The sequence below is a fragment of the Phoxinus phoxinus genome (genome assembly GCF_949152265.1).
Source record: "Phoxinus phoxinus genome assembly, chromosome: 21".
In the NCBI taxonomy this organism is placed as follows: Eukaryota; Metazoa; Chordata; class Actinopteri; order Cypriniformes; family Leuciscidae; genus Phoxinus; species Phoxinus phoxinus.
Window position 1 is genome coordinate 5,235,168 of NC_136896.1, and position 8,991 is coordinate 5,244,158.

At 40.1% G+C, this 8,991-nt stretch overlaps 1 long non-coding RNA gene across 1 annotated transcript in view; it reads right to left on the reverse strand.

Annotated features, from left to right (window-relative positions):
* Positions 1–1,056: 1,056 nt before the first annotated feature.
* Positions 1,057–8,991, reverse strand: part of LOC306990086 — a 24,181-nt gene continuing 16,246 nt past the window's right edge. The window contains exons 5-8 of the long non-coding RNA XR_013795814.1: positions 3,766–4,105; positions 1,663–1,698; positions 1,223–1,272; positions 1,057–1,116 (exon numbers count right to left, since the gene is read on the reverse strand). This is a non-coding gene — a long non-coding RNA (uncharacterized lncRNA). The remainder of the gene's footprint in view (positions 1,117–1,222; positions 1,273–1,662; positions 1,699–3,765; positions 4,106–8,991) is intronic.

The window sequence follows — 8,991 nt, forward strand, 5'->3', positions numbered from 1 at the left end:
CTGTCATACCTATAATCACCCTGACAATGAGATGCCTGCACAGACAAAACCCTGGGTGCAATATCACCACCTTCTGCATGCATTCTACCCGAAAACTGAGCTACAGCTGCACTGGTGCTTGCCTGTTCAACCTGTAAATAATCATTCATGAAATTAGGCTGCTGGTCAAAATTAGTGCTCTGTGTTAAATTTTAAATCACAATTCATAGTGTTTGACATAAAGACATTTTTGAAAAGTTATAAAGAAACTAAAAAAAGGCAAAAAATGTGTTTGTAAATTATGATACACTTATTAGCTCAATGTTTTTTGAGCATCAAATCCGCATATATTCATATTAGAATGATTTCTAATGAGCTGAGAGACAGCTGATGCGAGCTTGACTAAAGTGACCAGCTAGAACTAACGCTAGGCTGGATTTAATCATAAGGTGTAAATTGCAATCAAGGTTGTTCTTTTTTTTTTTTTTTTTTTTTTTTTTTTTTTACAAATCAAGCACTCAAATTTAATCGAGGAATCATAACAGTCCTAGTCCCAAACATTAAGGTGCCCTGAAATTAGCATGTTGAAATCCAAGACACAGATATCAATAGTACCCGGTTATTCCTGGAGGCTCTGGTCTGTTCATCCTCAAGGTCCTCCTTTCGCCGACGCACTTGTTGAGCCTGAGATCTCTTTCCTTTCCGCGGCATCCTTTAAAATATGAAGAGATAAAAAGAATAATTGTTGACAAATTTATCTAACTAGGTAACTTCTAAAAGTAGAGATTTTACTTTCAATACTCAAAACATCAAAATTAACCATGTATTTATTTTTAATCCTCAAAAGTAATGCATAATAAAATACACTTATTTGTTAGTCAAATTCATTTTGACAGGACATTCTCCCTTTGATAGGCACATACTTTGAAACGTCTCCCGATGTAACTGCTGTTGAGCCTGAAAAGATAACAACTGTAGTACTCTCAGGAAGAAAAAAACAAAACAGTTAAACAACAATGAAAGAGACACTGTGTAAACTTGTAAAATATATATATATTTTTTTTTTTTTTTTTTTTTGTGGGGAGCGGGGGTGAGAAATTAAATGCTCTCTGCAGAAAACGCCAAAACACAAGGAACCTGTAAAGACACAGACCAGAAAGATGTATTAGAGCACAGGGACTACAATTATGGTGATGTGATGAAAATGTCATAGTACAGCTTCAGAAACCATATTAATACTAACCAAGGACAAAAGTGCAGCAGAAGATGCAGGTTGTGCTCTGATCAGTCAGTCTGAAAAAAATAACAATAACAACATAATTAAAAATATTCTAAACTCGAGTTAACTATCCATAACTTATTCAATATTAATTATATATTTATCTCAAGAATCTTTTTTTATCTCAAGAAGAGTCTTTTTCTTGAAGTACATCTTGAAGCAGAGTTATGTAAAATATGCGTCCTAAAACCTCTGATGGACTGGCCATCCAAAGTGGTTTGGAGAATGGATGGGTAATTAATAGTTTCTTGCATAAACAAAACAGTTTTTATTTTAATAGCTTTTTTTTTTATCCTGATATTTTAATAATTTTTTATAATTTTTTAACTATAACTATTTTCTAATCAAGAAGCCAAATCTGAAGCATTTTGTATTTGTGGCCATGTCCCTAATTAAACCTTTACCTTTAAAATGCAGTAAGGATTCGTGAAAACAGTATTCTGAAACAGAGAAACAAGAGTGTCATAAAATTCAACACCACACTCACAACCCATGTAACTTGAACTTTCATTGCAAATAATGCTAACACTGGGGGGAAAAGCTGAAAATTTTCACCTCACTCCACTGTAATTTTCTACAAAAATCTACACATTGTCATAAATAACCTGAAAATACTTTAGTTTATTAAGGTTACATCTTGCTAACCACTCTTAAAATAAATGGGGAAAGTACTTACTTTAGGAGGTGTTCTGAGTAATTGATTTGTATGTAACACTTTATAATATGGTTTGATTTGTTAACATTAGATAATGTATAACAAACCATGAGCAACACATGTGTTACTTTATTAATCTTTCTTAACATTAGTTAATAAATATACAGCTGTTCATTGTTTGTTCATGTTATTTCACAGTGCATAACTAATGTTAACAAATACAACTTTTGATTTCAATAATGTAGCTATATAAATGGTGAAATTAATATTAAAAAAGATTAATAAATGCTGTAGAAGTGCAGTTTATTAATAGTTAATGTTAACTAATGAAGTTAGAAGTTAAACTAGTGTTTAATAAATGCAACCTTATTGTAAAGTGTTATCGATTGATTTCAGACGTCTCGTGAATTTAGTTCAAAGTGAATCGGTTCAAAGGAGTCATAGTTCGCGAATCGGACGTGTAACGTTACTATCCCAGTAGTTAGGACATCGCATAAGATTGTGTCAACACAGAAAACATTTCATCACTGGGTAAGTTAGTTTTTTCTCGTTTATTTAAAGTGTAGTTTATGTCAGCTGAATGTGCGGAACGCTTTTCAAAGGCTAATTGTTTTTCAGCACAATTCACACCCAGCGATAATTCAGGAAAAAAATCGTGAAACTTTGTTGTTCCGAACTTTTACCATCGTGTCATTTGAATTTGATTAATTGAGCGAGGGAGAGACAGATTTGCAGTGCTTTAAAGACGGTGAGGGCGCGCGCGCGCGGTTCGAGCTGGGGCGCGCTCTCTCTCTCTCTGCTCGTTCTTTCAGTGCTCGCCCTGTCACAAGCGCAGCAGGAATCTATCACTCACCGATCAAATCAAGCTTTGGCGGGACAAAAATTCGCTTTGGAGGCAGCCAAAACATTTTTCAATGCAGGATAAACCCTGAAAAAAAGCTGTCTACTGTGCAAAATTGTTTTCTTAAACATTATATTTGCACTTTGTGGTTTATGATTAGAAAAGTGTGTCAGTGAGCGTGCACTGAAATCTGCTATCAACGTATTTCTTCACCGGTGACTAATCTAACCGCCTTCGATTGGATGTTGCATTTTTAAACTCAGCAGAAACGCGTCTGATTGGCTGTACTGCTCAACGCTGCCTTTGATTGACGTGAAGCGACCTGCATCAACGACACTTCATTCTAACATCCATCCATATGCATGAATGTAAAATAAATCAAACACACAAAATATAATTTTACGTTTTCACACAAAGATATAAGTGTGGCTAGCCTGTAAGCCTTACTTTTCATACATTACCATCTTTACAGAGAAAAGGGTAGCTTCAGTGTAAACACAACTGATATAAACTAACGTTACACCTCATATTAATACCAATAACATTGCCTACATTATATTTGCACTTTATTGTTTATGATAACTGTCAGTGTTCGCGCACTGGAATCCGTTCTCTCCGGAGACTATAACTTTGATTGGGCGTTAAATGTTTTACCTCAGCAGAAACGTTAAAATAAGCGCCAAAATGAATACACTCCTCACACAGCGAGTAACGTTAACGTTAAGCTATATGGCTACACAAACATCAAAAACCAAAGGACGCAATACAGCCATCAAACACACATATCATTTTACGTTTTTACACAAAGACGCTGTAACGTTAGACATTATCATACATTACAATTTTGACAGAGAAAAAAAAAAAGTTCTAGTGTTAGCAAAAACGATAAAAACCACATCTCATATTGTAATACAGATAATATTGCCTATATTTAATAAAAAAAAAAGAGCTGCGTTTGACATTACAAGGCTTTATAAAACAGCATATTTGACAATAACCATCTGAACTCACCTCAAGAGAATAATGCGGGAAGTTTGCAGTTCTCCTCCGGTGAAGTCGATCTCTCAGCCAATCAGCAGCGAGCTTTGATTGTACGACCAATAGAATCACACCTTCTAGTGATGAGTCGGTCATGAACGATTCGTTCATCGTGAACAAATCTTTAATATGACTCGGAAGCGAATTGTCTCGAAGCTGTGTCCGAAACCGCTCACTCCTTCACTCATTCACTAACCCCTGGAGTAATGAAGTGAGTGAATTCGGACGCTGACGTGCGTCGGAGAGATGAAGCTGTTGCAGGCTTCGTCACACATAGTGATTTAACTACTTTATATCCACTTCTCTGCTGGCCCTGTCAAAATCAAAAATATTTGTTTTCATAATTAAATTAAAGTGTGTCTAAATTCAATTACTGTCTATTTCAGCATATTACGATTATATTTCCAGAAATAATGGTTATTTTGTTTTGAGGCTGAGCATTTTCACGTGAATAAATGCATAGATCCGAGAAGTTTTGACTGTGTACTACAATGGTCTAGAGTCAGAACTTTTGACAAGCCTGTCTGAGGTTCTAGGTTCTAATCTTTTTTTTTTTTTTTACTCATCCAAACCGAATATCATCAGTGGTTGTGTATCAAGCAGGGACATACCGTGTGCATTTCGTTTTGTGATTTCACCGGAAGCTCAGCACAGATGCACAAGAGGTTGATGTGATGTTCGTTACCACGACAACCGCCTGCGCGTCCATGCACTTGCTTCTTGTGTATCCTTCTGTTAGCAAATTAAAATATCATGCATCTCAAGCTATAATTTAATACTGAGCAACAGTGCGTAGTATGTATGTAATGCTCTTGTCAATCATCAGTAATGGAGCAAACATATATGAGAAGTATATATGTATGTATATATATTTGTTATATCCCTGCCTAATAAACTATTTTATACCCTTGCACAAAAATATATTTGGGAAGGAAGCTCCGCCCAACCTGGCAAAACGAATGCTGGTTACCCTAGTTACTGTTTCATTCCTATGGATAAAATAAGATATCTAAATAATTGTAATTAAAAAAAAATAATAATTATGTGCCAAAGATAAAGTTTTTTTTAAGGAATAAAAGAAAAATCACTGAAACTACAAGTAATTTTGTAATTAAAGTAATTCATGTTGTTACACGTTTATACCAAACAGCATGTTTGGACTATCAACTAGTCTTTGAATATCATCTCATAAACTGTATGAGTCAAAAAAGTAGAAACTCCATGTTTCTACAATTTTCTGGAGCTGATATATGGCTTGTATATGTTTTATGGTTGCTAGGGGGCCCTAAGTGGTTGCCAGGGCGTGGCTATGAAATTATTAAAATATTTAGTAACGAGCGCCTATGACCTATCACAGCCGTGCTTATATCATTTAACATTTAGTTAGTCATTTTGGGTGGTTGCTAGGGTGCTCTTAGTGTATATCTGCAACTACGAGTGAGTTTTTATAGAGTATTTAAAATCTCTATTAAACAAGTGCATTATAATGAGTAGCCTATAGCCTATGGTTGCTAGGGTGCTGTAACTGGTTGCTATGGTGTGGCTATGAAGATTTTAGGCCATTACTTATTGGTTGCTATGGTGTTACTAGGTGGTTGGTAGTTTTCACAGATGGTTACTATGGGGCTAGGTTTAAGGTTAGGCACGAGGCCTGCGGCCTCGTGCCTATGAATGAGTTTTTAATTTAAAATCTCTATTATAGTATTTAAAATCTCTATTAAACGAGTGCATTATAATGAGTGCACGAGGCTATAGCCTATGGTTGCTGTTCTGGGTGGTTGCTAGGGCACCACAGATGGTTACTATGGGGTTAGGACTAAGGTAACGAGTGCATTATAATGAGTGCACGAGGCCTGCGGCCTCGTGCCTATAGCTTATGGTTGCTGTAACTGGTTGCTATGGTGTGGCTATGAAGATTTTAGGTCATTCTGGGTGGTTGCTAGGTGGTTGCTAGGCAGTTGCTAGGGTGTTCTGGGTGGTTTCTAGGGTGTTCTGGGTGGTTGCTAGGCAGTTGCTAGGGTGTTCTGGGTGGTTGCTAGGGCACCACAGATGGTTACTATGGGGTTAGGGCTAAGGTAACGAGTGCATTATAATGAGTGCACGAGGCCTGCGGCCTCGTGCCTATAGCTTATGGTTGCTGTAACTGGTTGCTATGGTGTGGCTATGAAGATTTTAGGTCATTCTGGGTGGTTGCTAGGTGGTTGCTAGGGAGTTCTAAGGTATTTTGAGTGGTTGTGTTATTAAACGAGTGCATTATAATGAGTGCACGAGGCCTGCGGCCTCGTGCCTATAGCCTATGGTTGCTAGGGTGCTGTAACTGGTTGCTATGGTGTTACTAGGTGGTTGGTAGTTTTCACAGATGGTTACTATGGGGTTAGGGCTAAGGTTAGGCACGAGGCCGCCTACGAGTGAGTTTTTATAGAGTATTTAAAATCTCTATTAAACGAGTGCATTATAATGAGTGCACGAGGCCTGCGGCCTCGTGCCTATAGCCTATGGTTGCTAGGGTGCTGTAACTGGTTGCTATGATGTGGCTATGAAGATTTTAGGCCATTACTTATTGGCTGCTGTATAATATAAATCCTCTGAGGGAGAGAGAGGGGGAGACATGCAGGGGTGTCAGGCCCTTTGTGTCTGTGTGTGTGAAAAATGACAGTTGGGATTTGAATTTCTGAAAATTCCGCAATGTTAAGTCAATGGGACTTTTTTGGCCGCTTTTTCGTCCGCTGTGCGAACATCGTACACCCGATCGCTTAGAAAAGATATAGCACACCTCTCCTCAATGGGCCGGTCGATTTGACACCTCACTCAGGAGTCTGTGACAAACGGTGCGGGGCGAGTTACGCGCCAAACTTTGTCCAGAATAAAAAGAAGAAGAATAATAAGTATGAGCAATAACACTAATGTTGCTTTGCCTATAGGCAAGCACCATTAACTAGAACGTACATTTCCAGAAGAAAATGTGAATGGTGCTTGCAGTGGCAAAACTCACCACTCGGTTGCTAGAGTGTGGTACATGATTGCATACGAGCCAACAACCATGTCTGTACGATGTTCTGCTGCTGAGATATGGCTTATTCATGTTGTTCGGTTGGTTGCTAGGGTCTTCTGGGTGGTTACTAGGGTGTTCTGGGTGGTTGCTAGGCAGTTGCTAGGGTGTTCTGGGTGGTTGCTAGGCAGTTGCTAGGGTGTTCTGGGTGGTTGCTAGGCGGTTGCTAGGGTGTTCTGGGTGGTTGCTAGGCGGTTGCTAGGGTGTTCTGGGTGGTTGCTATGGTGTTCTGGGTGGTTGCTAGGGTATTTTGGGTGGTTGCTATGGTGTTGCTAGGGAGTTCTTAGGTATTTTGGGTGGTTGCTAGGGAGTTCTAAGGTATTTTGAGTGGTTGCTATGGTGTTGCTAGGGAATTCTGAGGTATTTTGGGTGGTTGTTAGGGATTTCTAGGGTATTTTGGGTGGTTGCTAGGGTGTTATGGGTGGTTGCTATGGTGTTGCTAGGGTGTTATAAGGTATTTTGTGTGGTTGCTAGGGTGTCATGGGTGGTTGCTATGGTGTTGCTAGGGAGTTCTAAGGTATTTTAGGCAGTTTCTAGGGTGTTATGGGTGGTTGCTATGGTGTTGCTAGGGTGTTCTAACACACACAAACTTGCTCACACACACACACACACACAATATGAAGTTATTAAAACCTTTAGTATGGGGTTAGGGTTAAGGTTAGGCATGAGGCCGGTATTTAAAATCTCTATTAAACGAGTGCCTTATAATGAGTGCACGAGGCCTGCGGCCTCGTGCCTATGAGTGAGTTTTTATAGAGTATTTAAAATCTCTATTAAACGAGTGCATTATAATGAGTGCACGAGGCCTGCGGCCTCGTGCCTATAGCTTATGGTTGCTAGGGTGCTGTAACTGGTTGCTATGGTGTGGCTATGAGGATTTTAGGCCATTATTTATTGGCTGCATGATAATATAAATCCTCTGAGGGAGAGAGAGGGGGAGACATGCAGGGGTGTCAGGCCCTTTGTGTCTGTGTGTGTGAAAAATGACAGTTGGGATTTGAATTTCTGAAAATTCCGCAATGTTAAGTCAATGGGACTTTTTTGGCCGCTTTTTCGTCCGCTGTGCGAACATCGTACACCCGATCGCTTAGAAAAGATATAGCACACCTCTCCTCAATGAGCCGGTCGATTTGACACCTCACTCAGGGGTCTGTGACAAACGGTGCGGGGCGAGTTTCGCGCCAAACTTTTGTGTGGAATAATAATAAGAAGAACTAGAACGTACATTTCCAGAAGAAAATGTGAATGGTGCTTGCAGTGGCAAAAAACACGACCCGGTTGCTAGGGTGTTCTTGGAGTTTGCTATGAAGATGCTAGGGTGTATTGGGTGGTTGCTAGGCGGTTGCTAGGGTGTTCTAGGTAGTTGCTAGGCGGTTGCTAGGTGGTTGCTAGGGTGTTCTGGGTGGTTGCTAGGCGGTTGCTAGGTGGTTGCTAGGGTGTTCTGGCTGGTTGCTAGGTGGTTGCTAGGGTGTTCTGGCTGGTTGCTAGGCGGTTGCTAGGGTGTTCTGGGTGGTTGCTAGGTGGTGGCTAGGGTGTTCTGGGTGGTTGCTAGGTGGTTGCTAGGGTGTTCTGGGTGGTTGTTAGGCGGTTGCTAGGGTGTTCTGGGTGGTTGCTAGGCGGTTGCTAGGGTGTTCTGGGTGGTTGCTAGGTGGTTGCTAGGCGGTTGCTAGGGTGTTCTGGGTGGTTGCTAGGCGGTTGCTAGGGTATTCTGGGTGGTTGCTAGGCGGTTGCTAGGTGGTTGCTAGGCGGTTGCTAGGGTGTTCTGGGTGGTTGCTAGGCGGTTGCTAGGGTATTCTGGGTAGTTGCTATGGTGTTACTAGGTGGTTGGTAGTTGTCACAGATGGTTACTATGGAGTTTGTAGCATTTTCTTGGCATGATTTATCACTTAGCTAATCAAAATTAGCATGTAGCTATTCACTGCTAGCATGTGTAGCATGTAGCAAGTCCTGTTTGCTAGCATGAGTCAAAAGAGCCAACCCCCATCTCTATACGATGTTCTGATGCAGAGATATACACCTTGCAAAATGGTTGCTAGGGTAATCTGTTTGGTTGCTAGGGAGTGGCTTGGCAGCTGCCAATCCTGAAGCTCCAAAGTCAGTGTGAATGTATAAACCAACCCCCATCTCTATACGATGTTTTGATGCAGAGA